This window comes from Cervus elaphus, chromosome 15, assembly GCF_910594005.1.
Source record: "Cervus elaphus chromosome 15, mCerEla1.1, whole genome shotgun sequence".
Lineage (NCBI taxonomy): Eukaryota > Metazoa > Chordata > Mammalia > Artiodactyla > Cervidae > Cervus > Cervus elaphus.
The window spans coordinates 16,848,184-16,874,966 of NC_057829.1; the positions used below are offsets into that span (position 1 = coordinate 16,848,184).

The 26,783-nt window shown below is 38.5% G+C and overlaps 1 long non-coding RNA gene across 3 annotated transcripts in view; it reads right to left on the minus strand.

Moving 5' to 3' along the window:
* LOC122709550 overlaps positions 1-26,783 on the minus strand; it is a 56,181-nt gene that overhangs the window by 10,382 nt on the left and 19,016 nt on the right. For all 3 annotated transcript variants that reach the window (XR_006345567.1, XR_006345568.1, XR_006345569.1), the window contains one exon: positions 6,328-6,394. This is a non-coding gene — a long non-coding RNA (uncharacterized LOC122709550). The remainder of the gene's footprint in view (positions 1-6,327; positions 6,395-26,783) is intronic.

Here is a 26,783-nt window from a genome sequence, read left to right on the forward strand (position 1 = left end):
CAGGAATGCAAGGTTGGTTTACTATTTAAAAACTCAATAATGTAACCTACATTAGTAGAATAGCAAACCATATCTAATAGATGCAGATAAGACAAATGATACAATTTAACACACTTTCGTGATCAAAATTTCATCTGAGTATTTAAAGCAAGGAAAAGACCTGGCCAGATCTGTGCTGTTCAGAGTTGAAGGCTCTTTGTGAAGCAGTCGGGGTTCCCAGTCCTGGAACAGGGCGCTACGGTATGACATTCTCTAGGAAAAGGTTCCAGGGGTTTCCAGGAGAAAGTTGCCAGGATAAATCAAAATCCACAGACATCCAGCTCTACCATTGGAGGAACTGTGCCAAATGCTGACTCTAAGTGAGCAATAAATTAACTCCAGACCTCTTTAACAGCTATGTAGACTAGGAAGGACTCAGACAGAGTCCATTAAAAATGTGATTGCTCTACATACACATCATAGGCAGCAGTGCTAATGGATATTGCTTACATGTCTGAACCTGGCTGCCCTGTGCTACAACAGGAATGAAACAAAATCAAAAGCTGAGTAGCTCAGGCCTATATTGATGGCTCCTGGCAATCAAGGTAACAGGTAGAAACCTGAATCCTAGTTTTGTCTGCCACTATCCAGCTGTGTGCCCTTTGGAAAGACAGATTACCCCTCTGGGCTTGTGGTTTCTGCATCTGTGAAATAAGTGGATTAGACTTGATTGGTCTCAGTATGAGTCAGATCTGGATTTCAGTCCTAGCTCCATCCTTACCGTCTGTGTGACCTGTGCCTCACTTTCTCCATCTGTATAATGGACAGAAACCTCAATGTGTTTCTCTGAATATTAAATAAGATCATGTAAGTGGAACACTGAATACATTCACTGTACATATTGAACACAAAATAAAGATAGATGTTGTTAATGTTCTAAGAATTAGCTATTAGGTTCTAAAATGCCATAATGATTAACAGACTGGAAATACTAATTTTTTTCTCACATGGAGATTGGTAAATGTTGTGGAAAGCTTTGAAATTCTGCATGCCCCACCCATCACAGGTAGGGTACTGTAAAAAGGTTGGGTAATTTTAGCAGAAAGGAGAACAGAAGGGTAGATACTCTTTCATGATTTAATCTTAGTAATGTACCAGTGATTTCATTACCATGTGTAAAAAAACTATGATGACATTGCCTATACTCCGATAAGTACTAAGTGAGAAATCTAATTAAATGATGCATCCATACAGTTTCCATAGAATGTAATTAATGAGATACCAGAACCCCCTATTGATTATGGTGCTGAATTTAATCAAATAGTATGTTTATCTAAGTAATCCAAACAGAGTCTGATGTCTACAGTCAGGCATGTGACTTTCACCGGTTGTAAATAAGCTGTTCAGAGGAACAAAGTACCCTGCTTACAGAACAGGAAATTTAATGATCTGCATTTGTAACATTACATACTGTATCAAATAAAGGACTGCTTTTTTCCGAAAGTCATATTCATAGAATCTTTCATAGAATTCATAGAATCTCTGAGTTTGAACTATTTAGTTAGACCAAATATTCAAACTGGAAATATTCATGAGAGAGCTTTAAATGATGTTAGTATTTTGGACCATGTCCCCACCATCCATCAGACACTTTCTTATTTATGGGCAATCGCAGCCCAAGTCATGAAGAACTTGCAGTGGCTACAGTGGGACTGCATGTTCTGTGGCCTCCTGGGAAGTGCTGGAAGCTTAGCTACCCTCAACTCTCCATCTCTAATACCTTTGAAATTATTATTACCGCCTTGGGAAGATGCGGTCTTCATCATGGCCACAGTGGTGAGAGCCAGATGGTGGAGTCTGTATTTTTAAATAAATTTTTATTGGAATATAGTTGCTTTATAATATTATGTTTTTTTACTGTACAGCAAAGTAAATCAGCTGTATGTATACATACACCCCCTCTTTTTATGGGGATTTCCTTCCCATTTAGGTCACCACAGAGCACGGAGTCGAGTTCCCTGAGCTATATAGGAGTCTTATTAGTTATCTATTTTATATGTATCAGTGGTGTATATATGTCAAGCCCAATCTCCCAGTTCATAACCCCCAGAAGTGCTTTTAATAAAGCTATAAATTCTAAGTCAGACAGGTTATTCTATATGCTGTTACAGTGCTATTAAATGTAATGGTTGTTTATATTTTTAAAGGAGGTGGCCATTTTTTCTCTACCTGAGACCCAATGCTAGGACTGTCCTGAGTAGAAACTTTCAAAATGAGCCACGTGGTTGAAAACATCTGCTGATGAATTGTATGCAGTTAGTGATCTCTGCAGTTCTTGTTGGAACTGAAATTAAAATCACCTGTCTATCTCTGACCTTCAAAATAACCCTTCTCAACAGAAAGAGAGGCACTTTTCTACAACAGATAATGTATCAAAATATGCGCAATGGTTATATTTTCCTTTTAAATATAAGAACACAGAAGTGGTAGGGGATAGAAGAATGATTAACATTTAGCAGCAGCCTTTTCATAATTTCATAGGCTTGTCTCAATCCACAAATGCAAAATAAAGTCAGGAGGCCAAACTGGCTTTTAAACGTACTCTTCCTACAAACATTGTTTTTTACCCTTCAGGGGAAATTTCCACATTCTCAGGAAGAAGCAAATTATATAGTGTATTTTTTCCCCTCATAAAATGTCTAGTGTAAATGTCTAGGTCTTTTGCAATCCTAATTTTCTGTTTTGTTCTAAGGAAGCTTTCCACTTGACAAGTACTTAGATGCTTATTTGTCCTTTGATACAGATTTAATATTATCCTCTGTAGCCCTGGAAATAACAGTTGGCTTGGTCCATTATGGCCAAATAGAAATAATTTTAAAAACACTATGGTTTCTGGTCCACTTGTAACAATTTTGTCTCCTTCCTGGGTTGGTCCTGGCATCCTGAACGTAACCTGTACACTGACAATGCTATGGTTCTGTTCCTTGACCTCTGCAGGGCAGGGTCACTTAAACTGCCCACCAGTTTCTGTGTATTTAAACAAATACATCATTCCTAATCTAGGATTGGACCCTCATAAATGGCTAGTTGGCCCATCAGCCATATCGTTAGGACTGGAAGTCTATTTTCTAATGTCTCAAGGTCTTTGATTGTGGTGCAGACCATGGATACAAATGTGATGGTAGAAGTCCCCCAGGAAGTATTGCAAATACATGTAGTTTCTAGCCAAAGCAGCCTGCGTAAACAAGCAACCACATAAACCACACTGTTTGGCTTGACCCAAAGTTATGGCAGGAATGTCCTCAGCCACTCACTGGCATACAGGTAGACCGTTTTTGTTACCCACTGCTCCATACAAAAAGACCCAAATGGCTTAGCAAATATTTACTGAATTATTAATCTGGCATTGTTAATCTTTTTCTTCACACACTTGAGGTTTTGCATCTTGCTCCCAATTTTATAAAATGAAAGTGAATAAAGAGGTTTAATTAGCAAATAATCCGAATACAATTAAAAAAAAGATTTTTATCTTCCAGAAGGTAAATTTACAAGCATGATAAAAGGCTTTTAGGGCAACCTTGCAAAAAGGCTCTTTTGAAAGCTGCACCCTTTGCATAAAAATGTCTATGAGCAGAATAAAATATTTAAACAAGCAGCATTAACTAAAAAAGAAAACCTCAGCATTAGAAAAACGCACACTCAGGCTCTCCTTTCCCATTTAGGTAGCTTCCTGTGGTTGGTCATCACCTTTTAAATAGAAAGTTATGGGCTCTGTTGGACCAGACAAGGTTGTCTACTGCATGGGCCTTCAAAAGAAATCCATACAATGTGTCAGAGAAGCCGATTCTTACGGCACATTGCTGCTAGCTGGGTATACTCCTGTGTCGTCCTTCTCTGGATAATGTGATTGAGCATCACTTTCTTAATTATAAGCTCCCTGTAGGAGTTTCTTTGTTCCACACATTGCCAAATGTAGCACCTAATAGGTGACTCCTGAATGAATGAATGGATGGATGAATAGGCATTCAGTAATAACTCTGGATTGTTTCAAACTAACCGAAAGAAAAAACTTTGATTTCTTTGCCTTGGCCCATTTTATTTTTCCTCCAACTGTCTCATGCCCGTCTCTACTCCAAAAATGCATGAAAAATGCATAAAAAGGACCAACTAGGGTGTGTGTGTGTGTATGTATGTGTGAACTAATACGCACAAACATAAAATACAATCTTCATATAATGTACTTTCAGTCTCCGTAAAAGTATGCTTCACGCAGTGTCCTTTTGTAGTATTTAATGATTTTACTCGTTAGGTACTCGGAAATAAACATGCCACTGTCAGCTTGCATACAGCAGGTAGATCAGTGAAAGATGATTAAGAGACTGGAGTGGAGGTTATCACCAGAGGGTGAGAGAGAAAATCCTTTCCTGTGTTTTGGGCCACCGCTGCCCTCTAGGGGACACATGGAAAATAAGCAAAGTCTCAAACCTGCCAGAAATGAAAGACCTTGGAAAATCATTTTGTCTGCCTAACTTTTATTAAGGAAAGCTTAATGAAAAGCTAATTAAAATTACTTCAAGGATAACTGTATAATCACCCCCAAATCTTTACATCACATGCTCTTCTAGGGTCACCCAATTTAGAGTCCCTCTTGGCTGATAAAAAGTTCTTTATTTTGTCTATACTGATGTTCCTGTGGAATTTTAAACCTGTTATTTCTTGTCCTGTTAAGGAACAGCTGCTTATTATGACTAACATGTTAGTCACTGTTTATACTTTTAGCTTTCGGTGCTCCAGAAACCTGCAACCCCGGCTCCTCCTGTCTTTTTTCACAAAGTCAGCGTGTATGGAGGAAAATATGCAGACATTTCCAAAGTTGCCAAATTGTTCCTTACTTCTAGACAAAAGAAGCTTCACTGATTTGAAGACCAAAAATCAACTTGTGATTTTCACATGGGAGATATAACTTAAAGTACCCCTGGGTCCTTCAACCGTCTTGATATAAAACTTGAAAAATTAGGTACAGTATCTTTTGTAATCCTACTTGATGAGCAGAAATATACTTTCATTTCTAACTCTTAAAGGATAATTTAAATAATACTAAATGAGGTTTTTGGAAGTGAATATTCTTAAGAGAAAATTTCATGATTTTTGGATACTGTGGAAGAGTCACTTATAAAAACATCTATTTGTTCATCCATTTAACATTTGTTGAGTATTCTATTACTCAAAAGACACTATCTTAGGAGGTGTACAAAGAAACTTACCATTCTGTAGAAAAGAATTGTATGACAGGAACACATTTTGTCCTGTATTAGATTTGACTTTATTCAACAAATAAAAAAATATCAAGATGCTTACGTTTTATGTATATTATCTACTAGACTTCAAGTATCTAGAGAAAAGGGAATTTATTTTGCTCATCTTTGTATCATCAGTATCTTGGGTGATTTAATTTCTCCAGCCTAATAGTAGTCCTTTAAGTGTGTGTTTTTGTTCCCAGTTTCTGGGTAACTTTTTCAGCAGTTTATAAGCTAGAATGTAATTGAGATTTAAACCCAAGTGTGTCTGATCACTGATACTATGATTTTTCCCTGCTTATATGCCTAGAGTGGTGACTGCACACTGTAGCTGTTCAGCAAATATTTGAATAAGAATGAGTTGGTGTGCTTTTCCTAAGTAGTATATTCTCTGCTTGCATTTTGGTATCTCAGGTGCTTCAGTGTTTGGTACATAATAGGTCCTCAATAATTGTTGAATGAATGAATATAGATTTATTAGGAAGTCTCTTTTCAGTATTTTTCCATTACCTTAATTCTTACAGTATACCCACAATGGTAGAATAATGTTTTAAGACTAAATGAAACAAGTGTTTTATGAAATATGTATTGATGGTGGTCTCTAACCAACTGTCCTGGAATTCATTTTCAGCTAAACTCAGGGCATCAAATAGGTCATTGATGTACCTTCTTGGTAATTTCATTGTCCAAAGATTTGAGGAAATGAATGGGGGAGTTGATATTTAAAAAAAAAAAATCAAGTTTTAACTCATAGGAAGAGCTGGCTGGGCATGCGGAAATAATAGGAATCTTAAAGAACAATAGAAATAAGAGTTTAAAAAACTGATGGGGATAGAAATTCTGAAAAAATCAGAGAAGTAGGGCAAATTTATGAAAACAGATTTTTTAAAAGTTCAGGGAACAGATTAGAAGAACTCTATAGCATAAAAATTTCAAAGGGAAAACATCTTGAAAAGATTGAAAACCTTGCAAAAATTCTAAACAAACCCCAAAGCTCTTAAAGTCAGTTTTTATGGTATTAGGATTGTAAGTAATTTCTTTAAAATGTTACCTTTCCACATTTTTAACTTGTCTATGATGTGATTTTCAGGTAAACAGAGAAGTTCCGATTATATTATCTAAAAAATAAAACAAAAGTCACTTTAAAACAAGCGGTTTCTACCATATACAGTTGCACATCATTCTGATGTGGTTTTTATCTGACATTCTTTCCAGTGTCTCTGCATCTCTACTTTAAATAACCCATTTATTGCTTTGTTCATTAAGCATCTGTTTACTGAGAAACTTGTATATAGCAGCAGTGTTCCAGGCCCTGGGACACAGATGTGGACAAAAGCACATCCTTGTTCTTAGAGGGCTGATATTCTAGTAGGGGAGAAAGACAGAACACAAATAAAGCATGTCTTTAATTCTAGGCTGCAGTCAGGCTTTTAAGAAAAATAAGGCATGATAGGAGGAGAGGGAGCAATGTGGTGTCATAGCTTCAGATGTGCTGATTAAGGAAGTCAGTCCTCTGAGAAGGGAACAACTAGTGATGGGAGGCTGGAATGCTAAGAACTGGACTGGGGAAAATTCAGCTGATGAGTCCTGCAGGCAAGGGAGTTAACAGATACAAAAGAAAACCCCCAAATGATCCGAGGTCAATTAAAAAAACTCAGGATACACATGTTTTTCTTTGTCTGCTTTTTAAGTTTAAGGAACACAATGTTCCAGTAAAAGATGAGCCTGCAGTTTAGAGGGGATGGTAATGTGGATAGATAAGAAAGAGAACAGACTTGTAAGATTTCTGTTTTCTTTGTCTGTGACTTTGAAATGGAAATGATAGACTACTGTTGCTAAGAGAGAAGAAAAGATGAAAAAAGAGAATGTAAGAGAATATATTCTAGATGCCTTCAAGGGTTCTCACTGGTGGGAACTTTGTCCCACTTTTTTTTCATCCCTTAGAAATGATGGTAATCTTGGGGCAAAGAAATAATGTTGGCATTCCTATAATGCTTTCGAATTATCTCAGCGGCCAGGGTTTTATTGAAATGTGAGATTTGGCTGTCATCATCTACTGCTTTGTCTTTAGAAGCTGTTTCTCCTGAAATTCTCTTGTCCTTCTGGCTCAAATTTCCCTAAAGCGGCTGATGAAGGGAGAGGTGCAGGTTAGATTATGCTAGTAGAAGAGGGGCCAGGTTCTAAGAGAATTTGGCCCTAGAGGGAAAAAGGAGGGAACAGAGGGACTCCAGTTGTGGGGGCACAGAAGGGGGAGCCTCAAGGGACTGAGCTGGAGACCTCTCTCCCTTTCTCCTCCTCCAGATCCCGACTTGACCTTCCTCTCAGGATTTTTCATGCCCTTACACTTTTGCTCTCCCTCCTCCCCACCAAACAATTCAAATTTGGCTCCATCTGAGTCCCAGCAGGAAAACTAGTGCCCACCAGGCTCCTCTGTCCATGGAATTCTCCAGGCAAGACTACTGGAGTGGGTAGCCATTCCCTTCTCCAGCGGATCTTCCTGACCCAGGGACTGAACCCGGGTCTCCTGCATTCTAGGTGGATTCTTTACTGTCTGAGCCACCAGGGAAGCCCTTAGGAATTTTAAGTGTCACTTAGGAATTTCACTTAGGGATGTTAAGTGTCACTCAGATATAAGTGCCACAAAAGCAAATTCAAGCAAACAGGAAGGCAGTCCTTAGAATAAAGCTATTGCTAATTGTGTTTTATCCTGTGTGGATGAGATTATACCCCATGTTTGTTGTTGTTGTTCAGTTTCCCAGTCATGCCCAACTCTTTGCAACCCCATGGACTGCAGCACTCCAGGCCTCTCTGTCCCTCACCATCTCCCGAAGTTTGCCCAAGTTCATGTCCATTGCATCGGTCATGCCATCCAGCCATCTCATCCTCTGATGCCCTTTTATCCTGCCCTCAATCTTTCCCAGCATCAGGGATTTTTTTTCCAGTGAGTCAGCTGTTCACATAGGATGACCAAAATACTGGAGTTTCAGCATCAGTCCTTCCAACGCATATTCAGGGTTGATTTCCCTGAAGATTGACTGGTTTGATCTCCTTGCTGTCCAAAGACTCTCAGTTTTGTTTCTCAAAATAAAACAAAACTGGAGCATGTGCAGTGATTAGGGCATTGAAGGAAGGAAACCCAAGAAAATGAGGAAGCATTAGAAAGGAGCACTGGAGGGGAAGTTAACATTTCATTAGTGCCAACGGTTACATCTAGGACCAGTAAGGGGAAATTTGATGAGTATCAACTAGAGCTGCCTGAAGCTGGGAGGCCGAGAGATTCCTATCATCGTGGTTTTTGAATGTCACTTGAGTCATCAGAAGAGTGTAAAATAGTCATTCATGACCTTTAAGGTCCCCCTTAGCCTTGGGAGTCTTTAGTGCTAGAGCTGTTTACTAACCACTTATTATACAATCACGTTAATGCAGCTTGTTTGGGTCACTTTTCAGCTGTATTCTTAGGGACTGTGGAAATGGAGTAATAGAGACCTTATAAGCCCTCCTGCCATCCCAAGGTGAAAGCCCTGGAGAGTAGGCTACGGACTTTAAACATTTTTAGCCATCTCAGTTCTGATGTCAGCAAGGAGGGAATTGGCAAACTGATTCAAGTGCTTGATTGATACGTCTAAGGCCAACTAGGTAAAACCACACTGAGATGTGGTTTCCAGGTGTTATCTGGCAGAGGGATCACTCAAGGCTATGGATTGTGGTCTCATTTAGCAGAATGTCATTGTGATCAGTGATCCTTTGCCTCTTATAGATAATAACAATCTTTATCTTAGTGCTATAGTAAAAAATTCATAGGTTTTGTTGGTCCAGTCATGCTCACTGCATAGAAGATGCTTCCTAGTTTCAGGTACAGTGGGGTTTAGTTGATGTGAGTGGTAAACACAACTTGTATTTGACACAACCAAATGCTATCCTCTTTAGGTATATAAACCCACTGTTCCATCCACAAGATAAGAATTTATTCAACAGACAAGGAATATTAATGGTAACATATTTTTCTTTTAGTGCATTGTATTAAATATATGCTAATCAATACAATTCAGACCCATATTGAATATTAATTCTATATTTCATGGAACTTAGTAATTAAGTTTAGTGCTGCACATTTACCCTAGAAACTAGTAAAATTTTGATAAAAGTAATTTACTGTAAAATTTTTAATCATTTTTGACCCTAGTATAATTCTTTTTGCACCGATAGCACACACAATAGAAAAGCTACCAAACAACGAGTTAAAAATTTTCTAACAATACTAGGCTCAGAAAAGAGCTTACTTAGCATTTTATTTTCTGCTTGCTTTACATTTACATTTGTGTCACAATACAAATAGGGCTTTTACAGTTCAAGATTAATACTGTGGTTTTCTCTCTTCATTCTGTATCATCCAAACTGCAGTTGGACCAAGCAACAACAAAAAATAATCAGTCAAGTGCTGAATAACTCATTGTAAAAATATTCATGGACACACAAAGTCAATATCCAAAAAAAAAATAATTCCCAGAATATATGAGGAACTTTTTATTTTGGTAAAACTTCAAAGAACTGTTGTGATGAGTCAATGAAAATATTGTAAAGCCTGGTCAGAGATTAGCTCAGGGTAGCTAGTTTTTATAGAACAGTCTTTTTTGTCCTTTGCTCTCTCTTTTTCAATTGAAGTATAGTTAATGTACAATATTATATTAGTTTCAAGTGTACAGCATACTGATTCAGTATCTTTGCAGATTATACTCCATTACAGATTATTACAACATAATGAGTATAATTCCCCCTGTGCTGTAAATATATTCCTGTAGCTTCAGATTAGTTCAGTCGCTCAGTTGTGTCCGACTCTTTGTGACCCCATGGACCACAACACACCAGGCCTACCTGTCCATCACCAACTCCTGGAGTCTATCCAAACTCATGTTCACTGAGTTGGTGATGCCATCCAACTATCTTATCCCCTGTCATCCCCTTCTCCTCCTGCCTTCGATCTTTCCCAGCATCAGGGTCTTTTCAAATGAGTCAGCTGTTCGCATCAGGTGGCCAAAGTATTGGAGTTTCAGCTTCAGCATCAGTCCTTCCAATGAACACTCAGGACTGATCTCCTTTAGGATGAACTGGTTGGATTTCTTGCAGTCCAAGGGACTCTCAAGAGTCTTCTCCAACACCACAGTTCAAAAGCATCAGTTCTTCGGTGTTCACCTTTCTTTATAGTCCAACTCTCATATCCATACATGACCACTGGAAAAACCATAGCCTTGACTAGACTGACCTTTGTTGGCAACGTAATGTCTCTGCTTTGTAATATGCTGTCCAGGTTGGTCATAACTTTTCTCCCAAGGAGTAAATATCTTTTAATTTCATGGCTGCAGTCATCATCTGCAGTGATTTTGGAGCCCCTCAAAATAAGGTTTGCCACTGTTTCCAGTGTTTCCCCATCTATTTACCCTGAAGTGATGGGACCGGATGCCATGATCTTAGTTTTCTGAATGTTGAGCTTTAAGCCAGCTTTTTCACTCTCCTCTTTCACTTTCATCAAGAGGCTTTTTAGTTCCTCTTCACTTTCTGCCATAATGGTGGTGTCATCTGCATATCTGAGGTTATTGACATTTCTCCCAGCAATCTTGATTCCAGCTTGTGCTTCTTCCAGCCCAGCGTTTCTCATGATGTACTCTGCATATAAGTTAAATAATCAGGGTGACAATATACAGCCTTGACCTACTCCTTTCCCTATTTGGAACTAGTCTGTTGTTCCATGTCCAGTTCTAACTGTTGCTTCCTGACCTGCATACACGTTTCTCAAGAGGCAAGTCAGGTGGTCTGGTATTCCCATCTCTTTCAGAATTTTCCACAGTTTATTGTGATCCACACATTCGAAGGCTTTGGCATAGTCAATAAGGCAGAAATAGATGTTTTTCTGGAACTCTCTTGCTTTTCCAACAATCCAGTGGATGTTGGCAATTTGATCTCTGGTTCCTCTGCCTTTTCTAAATCCAGCTTGAACATCTGGAAGTTCACAGTTCTCGTATTTCTGAAGCCTGACTTGGAGAATTTTGAGCATTACTTTACTAGCGTGTGAGATGAGTGCAAATGTGTGGCAGTTTGAGCATTCTTTGGCATTGGCTTTCTTTGGGATTGGAATGAAAACTGAGCTTTTCCAGTCCTGTGGCCACTGCTGAGTTTTCCAAATTTGCTGGCATATCGAATGCAGCACTTTCACAGCATCATCATTTTAGGATTTGAAATAGCTCAACTGGAATTCCATCACCTCCACTAGCTTTGTTTGTAGTGAGGCTTCCTAAGGCCCACTTGTCTTCACATTCCAGGATGTCTGGCTCTAAGTGAGTGATCACACCACTGTGATTATCTGGGTTGTGAAGATCTTTTTTGTACAGTTCTTCTGTGTATTCCTGCCACCTCTTCTTAATATCTTCTGCTTCTGTTAGGTCCATACCATTTCTGTCCTTTATTGAGCCCATCTTTGCATGAAATATTCCCTTGGTATCCCTAATTTTCTTGAAGAGATCTCTAGTCTTTCCCATTCTATTGTTTTCCTCTATTTCTTTTCACTGATCAGTGAGGAGGGCTTTCTTATCTCTCCTTGCTATTTTTTGGAACTCTGCATTCAAATGGGTATATCTTTCCTTTTCTCCTTTGCTTTTTGCTTCTCTTTTTTTCACAGCTATTTGTAAGGCCTCCTCAGATAGCCATTTTGATTTTTTGCACTCTTTTTCTTGGGGATGGTCTTGATCCCTGTCTCCTGTGCAATGTCACGAACCACGAACCTCTGTCCATAGCTCATCAGGCACTCTGTCTATCAGATCTAGTCCCTTGAATCTATTTCTCACTTCTACTTAGTCATAAGGGATTTGATATAGGTCATACCTGAATGGTCTAACAGTGGTTTTCCCTACTTTCTTCAATTTAAGTCTGAATTTGCCAATAAGGAGTTCATGATCTGAGCCACAGTCTGCTCCCAGTCTTATTTTTGCTGACTGTATAGAGCTTCTCCATCTTTGGCTGCAAAGAATATAATCAATATGATTTTGGTGTTGGCCATCTGGTGATGTCCATGTGTAGAGTCTTCTCTTGTGTTGTTGGAAGAGGGTGTTTGCTATGACCAGTGCATTCTCTTGGCAAAACTCTATGAGCCTTTGCCCTGCTTCATTCTGTACTCCAAGGCCAAATTTGCCTGTTACTCCAGGTATTTCTTGACTTCCTACTTTTGCATTTCAGTCCCCTATAATGAAAAGGACATCTTTTTTGGGTGTTAGTTCTAAAAGGTCTTGTAGGTCTTCATCAACCATTCAACTTCAGCTTCTTGAGTGTTACTGGTCAGGGCACAAACTTGGATTATGGTGATATTGAATGGTTTGCCTTGGAAACAAACAGAAATAAATCTGTTGTTTTTCGATTGCATCCAAGTACTGCATTTCAGACTGTTTTATTGACTATGATGGCTACTCCATTTCTTCTAAGGGATTCCTGCCCACAGTAGTAGATATAATGGTCATCTGAGTCAAATTCACCCATTCCAGTCCATTTTAGTTTGCTCTGTGGCACAATGGATAGTGCACTGGAATTCTTGCTGGGGTGTGGTTATTCAAAGGTTGTGGTTTCGAGTCCCACCAGAGTCGAATTTTGACGTCTCCTCCTTCACTTCCTGTAGCATATTTATGCTATTTTATTATTGGGAGATTAGGATTGACATATATACATTACCATGTGTAAAATAGATAGCTAGTGGGAAACTGCTATAATGCACAGGAAGCTCAGCTCTGGTACTTAATGGAATGGTCTTACCATAATCATTGTTAGTCGTAATCATGTAGTAATAACAGTGGCATCTGAATCTAGAGTCAACCAGGTCATCCATCTGATATTGGAAGAGGTCTGTTTTTAACTATTCATCAGCAGGAATTATTTTCAAAGTTTTCTACTGGTTCAAAAATAGCTGCTTACAAAGTAACAAGAATTAATAACCTAATTGTTGTGCTTCCAAGTAGCATCACTGGCTTAGTGCACAAAAACCACTAGTGGTGGATTAAATGGCAGGCTCAAGGACTGCTTAATCTAACTGCTGCTAATCTTCACCAAACAGCCTTGTCAGATGTAATTTGCTCTGTGGCAACGCTGCTCAGAAGGTAGCCATGGAAGTAAAATGTCCACTGATGTTCACAAAGCTCTCTTGTTTAAACTGAAACCATTGCCGTTGTGTCAAGGATGATTTTTAGGTTTAGCCGAGTAGAGTTCATGAATCCTTTAACCATTTATAGGAATAAATGTTTCTCATGCAGAGAAACAAAGGGAAAAGTCAAGAAATAAATTGCATATCATTACATAGTATGTCTGCTAATTTTTATTTTATGACTTTCTTTGGGTTTAATGATTCAGTATGGGCTGCCTTGAATATAAATGTAAGCAATTATTAAGGAAATTACTTCCAAGGAAACAGGCAGACTCTCTCTTCCAGTAAAAGGTTATCATCTGTTAAACACTCCCATGTTTTAGGGCAGATTAGATTTCAGTGTTCAGAGAAGATGAAGTGCCGGAAGCTAAGATGATCACAAAGTCACAGGGCTGGGGGATCATCAAGAGGTCATTTAGCTCATCTTCCTGTCTCCATTCAAAATAGCATCCAGGGAAGAAAATAATTCATGCTCTATTTATTTATTGATATCTTTTGGCCACACTGCACTGCATGTGGGATCTTAGTTCACTGACCAGGGATTGAACCCGTGCCCCCGTTAGAGGAAGCCTGGAGTCTTAACCACTGGACCACCAGCAAAGTCTCTGTTTACCATTTTTTTTTGCAGCTTAGCCCTCTTTTTGAAATAGCTCTTTTTTGTTTCTTTTTGTTTTTAATGAGTGTTTCATTTCTGAAGGAATTCTGAAAAAATTATTTGGGGGTTGAATCATAGAAACATTGGGGCTAAAATGAGGGAAGCACCCTTTGGGTCTTCTGTTCAAAAGAAACAATCCTGGCAACTGAAATGCTGCTGTCAGTAACACAGAGGAAACTAATTTCTTAATAGAAATACTGGCCTAGAGGAAACCTGGAGGCCTGGGAGAATGGGAAAAGAATGTTAGATTCAAAGCAAGCATTACAGGGATGAAAAATCCAGACTGAGGAAGATGATTTAGTATCACATTGCTTGTAGAGGACATTTTGGGAAAGAACTGAGTTAGATATTAGGAAGAATTTATTGGAAGTGAGGAGGTATGCTAAACACTGAAATGAATCCCTGGTTTAGTTATATAATTTCAATCTTAAGTGATGATCTTTTTTTTTCAAGAAAAGGTTCTAATATTTGAACTGGTTTAAGCAAAGAGTTTATTGGGAGATGGAAAGATGATCTCATTAAGTCAGAATGATTTAATAAATGACATTTGATACCTATTATTTTTTAAGATGAAAAAATAATCTCCAAAATGACACTGAAATACAGCCATCCCTTGGTATGGGTAGAGGGATTGTTACCAGGACCTCACAGATACTAAAACCTAACAGTACTCAAGTCCCTTATATAAAATGGCATAGTATTCACATATATAACCTATGCACATCCTCTTGTATACTTTAAATTATCTCTGGATTACTTATAATACCTAATACAATGTAAATGCTATGTAAATAGTTGTAAATACAATGTAAATGTTATGTAAGTAGTTGCTGGCATGGCAAATTCAAGTTTTGTTTTCTGGAACTTTCTGGAATTTTTTTCCTGAATATTTTCGATCTGCAATTGGTTGAATCTGAGGATGTACAGTCTGTGGATTCAGAACCTGCAGATACAGAGGGCTGACTGGAATATACCTAATACCTAATATGCATGGTCAAAATCCAGAATATTTCATCTGTGCATCACTAAGCTTATGATTAGTTAGGAGTACTCTCACTCCTACCAGCTCCAGTTAAATAGATTTAAGAACTTTTTCAGATTAGTTTTAGGTAAATAATATAAATGTGTGCTTGTAAACAATTAAATATGATGTGGTCAATTAACACAATGAGATCACTGGAATTGGACTCATAACTAATTCTGTAGGCAGGCCAAATAACGAGATACTAATAGACAATGAAAGACCGTTATGTAACTGCTAAAATAATTATTGTTTCTCTTTGCTTTTCCAGTTCCCTGATAAGGAATGTTCAAGAAATTCTTAAGTTCACTATGAACACATATCTTTGTGTTAATAGTGTACATTTTATTTTTAATTTTTTTTCAAATTATTTCATATACTTACAGAATATGCACACGTGTGTGCACATAAAACACAGATACCTTTTTTTTTCTTTCTGCTTTGGCTTCTTGTTTTCTTTTTTCTATCCTAAGAAGACTGCTTTCTCCTCTGTATGCTCTCCTAGAATGCAAACCTTCCTCAACAAATCCTGCTCCCTAGAATTCATCACACACTGCCTTGAATTGATATACTATTTATTGGGTTGATCATAGTGTTCATTTTAAAATCAGAATCCAAAACATTATGTATATAGCTAAACAATTAGACAAGGTTTCTCCAAACATCATAGAGGTAACAGTATCACTTCTTGGGTGAGATCTTGGGTTTAGAGTTGCTTAGAAGAAATAGCCAACAGGACCAGTGTTTATTCTCTGGCAGCCAGGGGACTTTCATTTGCTTCTTCTCTTCAGGGCCTGAGTTGCCCGTTATAGAAAGTAAGTGAAGAGGTTAGGTCAAAGTACATCAAAGTACATCTGTCAGACCTGAGTTTTATTCTCACCTCTATTACTGGCTGGGTGAACCTGTGTAAGGAACTTTATTTCTCTGAGGACAGCGTTAGACTCACTGTCATCTCCTACAAGCATGAGTTCTTTTTCCTGTAGGGTGGGGAAGGCATTGTGAAAGTATGTATGGGAGTGGCTGTATTTTATACACAAATATATGGGATGAGAAATGACTGTCTCCATCTAGCCTCATGTTCCAGAAATGGAACTTCTACCTCCGTATGTGCAACTGAGAATTATATGACTTCAAAATGTGCTCATTGACAATATTCACATAAATTTAAAAGCTGTTTACAGCAGAATGCCAACTTTACAATAACAAATGTATCTATCAAGCTGATAGTTACATTGACTGCTGTATTTTCTCCCCATTGGCATAGATAGAGATGTTGTTGTTCAGTCATATCCAACTTGTAGAGACCCCACGGGCCGCAGCATGCCAGGCTTCGCTGTCCTTCACTATCTCTTGCCATTTGCTGAAACTCATGTCCATTGAGTTGATGAGATGTAGAGATAAGTATATGTGAAGAAGAATTGTAACCAGTGAACTGGCTACCAAATGAATCCTGGTTCAGAACCACGAGAACAAGTTGGCAGGTGTAAATGACTGATTCAAAGCCATGGCATCCTAATGGATTCCTCTCTTTCTCTAGGCGTGCATTTGCCACACGCTCTTGAGACCCATGCTCTGGGCTGGGATCTTCTTACTCTGTTGGTGATGGAAAGGCACTGCCCATATTTGCGGCTTTGAATTTTCCTTTCTCCGTACCAACTTCTGATGGATAAGGAATGCTTCCTTGTAAGAATTTTCAGGTTCTTTGTAGAATAAAGCTCAAGTTTTAGCTGAAATACTCTTTATTAGTTTGCGAGGAAATGCTAGGTAATAATTGTATAAATGCTGTGCTGACTTTATCTGGAAGTGAGATTAAGTTTCAGCACCTTCTCCAAATATGGTTCTGAAATATCATGAATACTTGATAAGCTCTTTCTATGAAAAGGAACACAGTGTTTTCATTCAGCATCGCTATTATTTTTCAGCTTTTCCCTATAAGAATCCTTCCTCGAAATGTTTCTTTTTGGCAGAAGCTAACAGAATTATATAAAAAGATGACAATCAATGAAAACAGAAATGCCATAATAATGGGTCCTGGGAATTATGGGACTGAGAACCTGGGAATCAAGCCCAGTTCAACATTTACAATAAGGGGATGTGCCTTTATGTCTCATGTTCAGTGAGGGGTGGTGGAGAAGGAGCAAGTGCATGGGAGTCTTATCTGGTTCTCTGGCCACTTAGTCCTTTGTTACAGCAGAAAGTGATGTAAGTTCACAGTTCTCCTGGAAGGCTGTGTAAGGACATGCAGTTCTCAGAGGAAAATGGTATGTTCAATGTAGAAGCCGCAGTATGGGTCAAAAAAATGTTAATGGGAAGGATAAATGCTATCTAAAAAGTTTTGGAGTGGGAAAAGCCCTGGATTTTTAGATATTGGAACCACTGTATATGAAGGAAGCTATAATGGCATTTCACTTGGGTATTTAATTAGTTAGAGGGATTTTTAAAAGGGTGAAATTTGTATACTCTGTATATTACACTCATATTTTGAAATATTTCCTTTAATTATATGTATATTTTTCCATTTTTAAAACAGAGTGAGATGGCTAAAATCTCCCAATTTCTTTCTATCATCATTATATGAAAATAATCCCCAGTATCCATTTAAAGGTCAAGTATATCTAAATCAGAGTAAATTCCTTTTATAACTGATCTCCAAGCAAGTAGCCTGGGGATAATATTTCAATGACATTCCTCTGTGGTATTGCTCCTTGTTGTAAAGAAAAAATTCATTTTTAAAATTTCTATGCCTTGGTTAAATAGATACTGTACAATACATCCCATAATTGAATGACACAAATGAAAAAATATTATTCCATAATACATTGTCTTATTGGCAGATCTGATGAAATGGAGTTTATGTTTCAGTAAGTACATTTTTAATAAGAAAAGTTATTTCATAAAATTCAGATTATAGCACTTCCTGAATTTTTAGGTACTCTCTTAGTTTAAAGAATACATTTTGATTTTCAAGCAGACAGTTTCTGGATTCTGAAAGAGTTTAAATACCTAACACACACAATGTATTTTAAATCATCTGCCTTTGACAGCTAACATGGCAGTATCTGGGCTTCCCTGATGGCTTAGTTGGTAAAGAATCCACACCCTGGTTTGATTCCTGGGTCGGGAAGATCCGCTGGAGAAGGGATAGGTTACCCATTCCATTATTCTTGTGGCTCAGCTGCTAAAGAATCTGTCTGCAATGCAGAAGACCTGGGTTTGACCCCTGGGTTGGAAAGAGCCCTGGAGAAGGGAAAGGCTACCCACCCCAGTATTCTGGCCTGGAGAATTCCGTGGACCGTATAGTCCTTGGGGTTGCAAAGAGTTGGACTCAACTGAGCGACTTTCACTTTCCTGGCAGTATTTAGACTTTGAAATTTTGCCTGCGAAATTATGGCAGTCACCTTCTGCAAGTAATTTTTTATCTTAGAATCCTTTGTTGGCTGAATGTAAGAGTCTTTGAGTCAATAAATGGAGGAGAATGATATACTATAAATTATCATGAAAAGAAAGCATGTTTTTAATTGATTAAAAAATGTTGGTTTATAAAATGACTGAACCTTTTGGTCCTTTGACTAAGATGAGAGTGGTGAAATGATATTAGAGGGAATCTAACTGAGTCAGTGCCTAGGATGCTTAGAAAATCTTTTTTTCACTGAGTATAATTGCTTCACAATGTCGTGTCAAGTTTCTGGTGTCCGGAGAAGTGAATCACCTCTATGCATACATACATGCTCTGCCTCTTTGAGCCCCCTCCTGCCCCTCCACCCCAGCCCTCGGGGTCGTCACAGAGCACCCGACGGAGCTCCCTGCATTACACAGCAGCTTCCCGCTCGCTGCCTAGTTTACACAGGGTGGCTGTGGGTGTGTCAGTCCATTCTCCCGGTTCACCCCTCCCCTTCTGTTTCCTATGGCTGCGTCTCTATTCTTGCCCTGTACCATTTCTCTAGATTCTGTATATATATGTGTTAACACGTGAGGTTTTTCTCCTTCTGAGTTACTTCACTCGGTATGACAGACTCTACGTCCGACCACATTTATACAAATGACCTTTCTGAGAACCTCGGGCTGCAAGTGCTGCGCCCATTGAGAGAGGCAGTTTCGGGTAGAGCACATTATGGATAAAAAATGCAAATGACAGTGTTGCAGAAGATGTTTCCCTTTTTATTCAACCTTAACATAAGGTTTAATTATGTTAGGTGTGATTGGATTAGCGTCTTCTCCATATAGGCAGCCACAGCAACCATCTCACTGATGCAAAAATTGATAAAGGAAAGGAAAGGAAGAAATGAAGGCAGCAAAATAAAGATGGCAAAAGGAAGAGGGCCGGCTAAAAACTCCACAGTCACAAGTTATGCTGTGGGCAGAAGTCACTGATCAGATTTGCCTGCTCCTCCAGACTCTCGCCAAATGTAGTTATAAGCCTTTAGGTTCTTTATTTTACAGTTAAGATTTGAAACTCTGAAATTATCAATATAACTTTTCTGTGTCATTGGACAAGTGCCACATGGTCATTTTATAGAAGGACCGTTTCTCATCCACACAGACCAAGGCTGGGGGAAAGGAGGATGGTTGATTTAAATACCCTAACTCAGAATTTACTGTGGATTTAAAATCTCTGACTTAATGTTGCATTAACTACCGGTGGCTGCTTTACTGCCTTTAAAACATGCATACATAATTGGATACTGTAATGCTTTGCAGGTAAAATAAATACCAACTCACACTAAAATAAATACTCTGCATGATGAAGTTCATGTAGACATAAATTAATCATTTACCAGTTAACCAATATGCACAGGAAAGAAATAGATCACTTATTAAAGGTTGCCTCATCTATAAAATGGGAAAAATAAAATGCTGATATATTTTACAGTGATGCTGTGAGGGAAAATATATAAAATTATTGCTAAGCAGTTTATAAACCATAAAATGCAGTATGAACATTAAATTAATAATATTTGTACTAATTCAGATTCAACACTCTCTGTATTAAATATATCTCTTTGCCTATTGAAGCATACATATAACCAAGCTGAGGCTTTTTATTTTAATTTTTATCAGTGTCTTTGGAATTCTGCAGAGCATCACAGGAGTTACTGCTTATGTTAAAAACTCCTCAGCACCAACATTTCCAAGAAAAAATTCTTGGCTGTCCACTTCCCCAACCCCACTTTTAAGGTTCTCTCTCAAACAGCCTGATGTCTTTCATGTGTATAGACATCGCAGTTATGAAGCAGATATGGGTGTGAATTTTTTGATCAGGTGGAAGTGATGAACATGCTCTGTGACTTGGTTTATCCTAAATTATGAATTGAAATCGGGAAGCGATATGAAATTGGCGGGGAGGTGCATCACATCTCTACAGATTGCATTGAACTGATCCGAGCTGGAAATGTTCTGTGCTGGGAGAGGAGCGCAGCCCAAACAGCGGGTTTTGGGGATATCATGCTGCTCAAAACATTACAGGTTTAGAGATAAATCAAGCTCCTGTGTCTCAGCTCGAGTCCAGAAATGTTGTTCAAGGGCACAAGGGAGAACTATGCAGCAGAAAACACATTTCCCTTACTCTTCTACCTTTTCTTGCTCTCCCTCTTTAATGGAGTCTTATTATTTAGAGGACCAACTTGTACCAAACACTGTGATCCACTCAGCACATTTTTAACATTGTCAGGTGTCCCTTTGACTCTCAATGATAAAACACATCAGGCATTTCTCCACTCACTTCCCTTTCGTAGAGGCCGTTAATATAGAAATACCTCCTCATCTTCCATTATGAAATGACAAATGGCTGACTAGAGAAATCTGAAATATTGCCAGACCTTTCCTATGTATCATGTGTCACCAGCAATAATAAACAGTGACTAATCTTTGGTCATGAACTATATTTATGGCTTTCTTGTCATCAGGAGGGAGGTATTTTCTCAAATCAGGTTTAGGGCTCTATATTTACGTTAGGAACACCTGTGCTAGAAAAAAAATCTAGGTCCAAAGGAAAGTAACCCTCCCAACTGTCTTTCATTTAACTGTTTGTAGAACATGGCATTTCCATTGTTTCTCATTTTTGCATTAGGATTCACCCCAGGAGTGTTGTGATTAGGAATCTAATCTATCCCAGTCCATTTACCATTTTGGTGATAATGGTCTCCTTGTCTAATGGGAAAAGAAACAGGAAAAGGAATATGGCTAAAATGCATACCTCTCCCACTTGAAGTTTATCAGAGATCAAAAGGAAACACAGTGAAACTATTTCCTAAATCCTAATCTTGGTTAACGGGATTGACACTTTCCTAAAGGAACAGAGCACCAGAAGAAAAAAAACAGGAGAGGCAAATTAAGGCTTTGAAAGAAACAAAATAAGGTCAATAAGGCAACAATTCTACTTTAGTTCAATGTAACTAATATCAGCTGTCTGCTAGATACCAGCCCAAACCAACAAAAAACACTGCCCTCATGGGGCTTACATTCTGGTCCTGGGAGACAGACAAGAAATAAATGAGTAATCAATAAGTCAGTTCTACAATTTATCAGGTGATGGTGGTTATCATGCTGAGAAACATATCAGGGAAAGAAAATAGGGATTGTGGGAAGGGGTTACATTTTTACAAGGGTGATCAGTAAAGAGCCTACTGAGGAGTCAACATTTGACCAAAGACTTGAAGGAGAGGAAAGAGCACGTCATGTGGGTTCCCTGGGAAGGATGTCCCAGATAGGACAGAGTATGTGCAAAAGCCCTGAGGCAGGAACATGCCTCCTGTGCTGGCAGAACTGTAGGGAAGCCAGAGCAATTGTGAAACAGAGAAGGACCCTTTAGTCCTTTCCCCCAGCCCCCATGTCCTCAGCCTGCTTCTTATCCATGGAAAAGCTTTAGCCAAAGTGAAAAGTGAAAGTGTTAGTCATTCAGTCATGTCCAACTCTTTGCAACCCCATGGACTGTAGCCTGCCAGGCTCCTCTGTCCATGGAATTCTCCAGGCAAGAATTCTGGATTGGGTAGTCATTCCCTTCTCCAAGGGATCTTCCTGACCCAGGGTTTGAACCCAGATCTCCTACATTACAGGCAGATTCTTTACCACTGAGCCACCAGGGAAATCAAAGATTAGGTTTAATCAGAGAAGTGAGAAAATGCATAAACAAAAGAAAAGCAGTCAAACAGGACAAAGCATTAATAGTTAGTAAGCAAAGTTACATTTAGTTCCTTCTCAAGGGCTATAGATAATATTCTGAGCCCTATCCTGTGAGGTTGTGAGTTATACTAAAACCCCCACCAGGTGGAAGATGACCAGACTGCAGCCACGATGTAAGATGCCACAATTCCTAAAACTGGCCTCAAGGAAATGGAAACAAACTGACCCTGGAGCTGAATATTAGTTGTACTTATAACAACCAACATGATACTGATAATCATCAGACCACTGGTGACCATTTCAAGATGACTGTCAGAGCTGACTGTGCTGTTTCAGCATGAAGCCCCCTCCCTCTGCCTATGAAACCTCTTGCTCACTGGATGTAGTTGGGAGAAGTGGTGAGGGAATTGGCCTTTGGACAGGAGATGCCTTCTCCTCTGGTTACTGACATCCAAAAGAAAGCAAACTTTCCTTTCCATCAACCTTGCCTCTTTGATGTCTTTTGAGCAGCCAGCAGCCAGACCCCACTTTTGGTTACGATTAGAGTGGAGTTAATGTGGAGGTGGATGGCAGGAAGAGAGGGTGGACATGGTCGGCGGAAACATAGATGGCCTGAGGACCATTGTTAGGCTCTAGATTTTACTCTGATTGAAACAGGGAATCACTGAAGAGTTTTGAGTCAAGGAGCAGAATGACCTGACTTATACTTTATTGGTAGATTGGGAGTTTGGGATTGACATGTATATCTGCTATGTTTAAAATAGATAACCAACAGGGACCTACTGTATAGCACAGGGAACACTGCTCAATATTTTGTAATAACCTAAATGGAAAAAGAATCTGAAAAAGAATAGATACATGTATATGTGTAACTGATTCACTTTGTTGTATACCTGATACTAACACAACATTGTTAACTGTACTCCAATATAAAAGAAAATTAAAAAAAGAAAATAACCTCTAGGGTGCAAAGGTGGAAGCAAGGAAATAAACTAATTAAAATGAAAAATTCAACTCTACTTTCTGTGTAAATTTAATGAATATGAACCAGAAATTAAGAGACAAGAGTTCAAAATTATATGCAAAGACATTGAAGTTGTAATTACACAAAGCTAAAACTGGTTAGAAGAGATAGTTCAATAAAACAGTTGATTCAGCACCAAATGTCAGGTTTGAAAATATTTTAGAATAAGTTCATGAATAACCAGTGATTAAACAAATGTAAAGTTTGGGAACATTGAATATCTATTGCTAAGTAATAAATTAAAAAAAAAAAAACTCCCTCCTCAACATGGGGTCTGGGTTATGGAAATAAACAGATGCCTATTATGATGTTGGAATTGTCTCCTCAAGTACTTTTTGGTCCTGGAAGCCAACAAAAAAAAAACAAAAAACAAAAAAAGACCACCCGAGAAACAAAAAATAATGACCTTTCATTTGGAGCTTAAGGAAAACTTGAAAAGTTAAGAATGTAAATCAGCGAGAAAAATGAAGGGAGTCACAGTTTGGACTATTCATGTTTTTATTTTCAAATTTAAAACATGACTAATGGGAAGAAAGAAAATAGTTGAGTCTTCTTCAAGAAGCAAAGAAATGGAGAAATAAAAATTCTGATAGAAGGTGAATTTAGCTTTGCAATCGTCCTTCCTGGCAGTCAGAATTATTAGGTTATGAAACAGAGCTCTCTCCATTTCTCCTGGGCAGTTTAGGTTTGGAACAAATTGGACCTGAAAAAGTGTCAAAATTCACAGTAGGAGTGCCTACTCAAAGCACCAGTTCTCTCTGAAGTAGGTTACTACATTCACCTAGGGAAATTTCTATTGAATTATAATTAGGTGGCTAATTAAAAAGTGGATTACCAACTATATTAAAATATGAGAGAAAAATGTTCACATCATTCATTCTTTAATTTAGAAAATCCACTGCTTCCTTAAATTCTCACTGGAAAATTCCATATATAATACCCATGTTTTCTTTCTTCCTTTTAAATCAAATTTATTGAAGCAAGTCTAGGATTTTGTTTGTTGAGGTAATATAACTAATTTGAGCTTCCCCTATTAATAAAAAATGTACCTCTACATCATAGTTATCATTCTTTAGAATGAGAACTGGTGGCTATGAAAAATAGTGCAAGGTTCCTAGAAGAAATAATAATAACGAAAATAATAACTGCTACCATTTAGTCACTGCTAATATATATTGGCCACCTGTTGTGAAGAGTTGACTCATTGGAAAAGACCCTGATGCTGGGAGGGATTGGGGGCAGGAGGAGAAGGGGACGACAGAGGATGAGATGGCTAGATGGCATCATTGACTCGATGGGCATGAGTTTGAGTAAACTCCGGGAGTTGGGGATGGACAGGGAGGCCTGGCGTGCTGCGATTCATGGGGTCGCAAAGAGTCGGACACGACTGAGCAACTGAACTGAATACAGATTAAATTCTAGATGTCTCATTTAATTCTCAGTAACTCTATTTTACTGAGAGAATTACAGTTGTCACCTAACATACCTATTACCCATGTTACAGTAATTTTATGTCTATTAAACAGATAAAAGAACTAAACTCAGAGACGTTAGGCAAATTATTCAAAATCACACAGCTTAATGGTGTGAAATTCAAGCTCAGAACTTTTTGACCTAAGAAAGTGAAAGTGAAAGTTGCTCAGTCCTGTCTGACTGTCTGTGACCCCATGGACTATACAGTCCATGGAATTCTCCTGGTCAGAATACTGGAGTGGGTAGCCTTTCCCTTCTCCAGGGCATCTTCCCAACCCAGGGATTGAACCCAGGTCTCCCACATTGCAGGTGGATTCTTTACCAGCTGAGCCACAAGGGAAGCCCAAGAATACTAGCCTATCCCTTCTCCAGTGGATCTGTCCGACCTAGGAATCAAACCAGGGTCTCCTGCATTGCAGGTGGATTCTTAACCAAAACAATCTTGAATTAAGCAAGAATTTTGCCTTCCTTAAAATGTTTTAACATTAAGCTAAAACTATATGGTTGCAGTCAACTGGTTTTGAAATTGATACTGTTCATGTACTATATAAGCAGTTAATCAAGATCTTTTATTAATGAGAAGACCATATTTCTTAGCCATTTGTCCAGACATCAATTTATTTTATGAAGTAAATGATTGTCAGGAGACTCCTCAGCTATTACTAACAGCAAAAGTTAAAAAGTAAAAATCACCTGTCACTATAGGTTATTATTTGTCTTTCCCTATTTTTGTCTAATTTCTAAGAAAGTAAAAATTAAATGATAGCCCTTGAACTTTGGTATGATACAATTTATGAGCCTGCTACCTTAGTTACATATTAAGTGGGTCAGTCTGTTTCTAAAAACACTTAAAAATTGGCCACCCCCAGTAGATGACTTAGCAGACAGACACAACTGACTGCTGGGATGGACTTTCTGAATCGCTTACTCAGTCCCTATACCAGGCAGGTGACTTGGAGTTCTTTCTCAAATAATGACAGCCATAACAATGTAATTATGCTAAAATTTATTGGAGAGCCTGTTGTATGTCAGACACTGTGCTCATTGCATATATTATTTCACTTTGCTCTAGGATTTCTCAGTTGCGGTTCCACCTTTTGGGCTGGATGAGTTTTTCTTTGTGGGGGGTGGAGGGTTGTTCTGTGCATCCTGGGAAGATTTGAAACATCCTTGGCCTCTACTCCCCAGATGTCAGCACACATACCCCCTCCAGTTGTGATAGCAGAGGCCATCTCCAGGCATTGCTAAATGTCTCCTGAAGGGCAGAATCGCCCCTAGTTGCGAGAGAGCCTCTCTGTTTCACTCCCTCAACAACTTGAGGGAGATTAGTACTATTAGATTAGTAATATTACTGATGAGGAAACTGTGATGACAAGAGGTTTAAGGCTCGCAGTTAGTAAATTACAGAGTACATAGATCACCTGTCTCTTGAATGCTATTTTTCTATGGTTGAAACTCATAAGTGAAGATCTGCCCTCTTTCCCATCCTCTTTTTTTTTTTAAATTTATTTATTTGACTGTACCCGATCTTAGTTGCAGCATGTGAGATCTCGTTCCCTGATCAGGGATTGAACCTGTGCCTCCTGCATCAGGAGTACGACATCTTAGCCACTGGGCCACCAGGGCAGTCCCTTCCCACCCTCTTCACTCCTGTATTTCACTGTGGGGTGGAGCAGTGGGAAAGAAGAGATGGTGCATGTGCACAGAATTTCTGTTGTACAGATTAATTCCACTTTAATTGGAATTTTGAAAACTAATGAAAAAAATTACAAGTGTTACATGATCCATTCTCCGGGTTTTTGAATCTATCTGATTTAATTCTTCCCAATTAGCATGCCATTATGGAGGAGTATTATGTTCAGAATCAATATTACACTAAACACTAATATTTTATTCAGTATTAAAAATTTATACAAATGGTAATACAAGTGCTTTATTCCTACTTTCTCTAAATGAGAAAAAATGCTTCCTAAGGGCAATTCCAGCTACAAAGAAAATGTTATCTTCTGAGGAGACCATTGGTATTACATTTGACATAG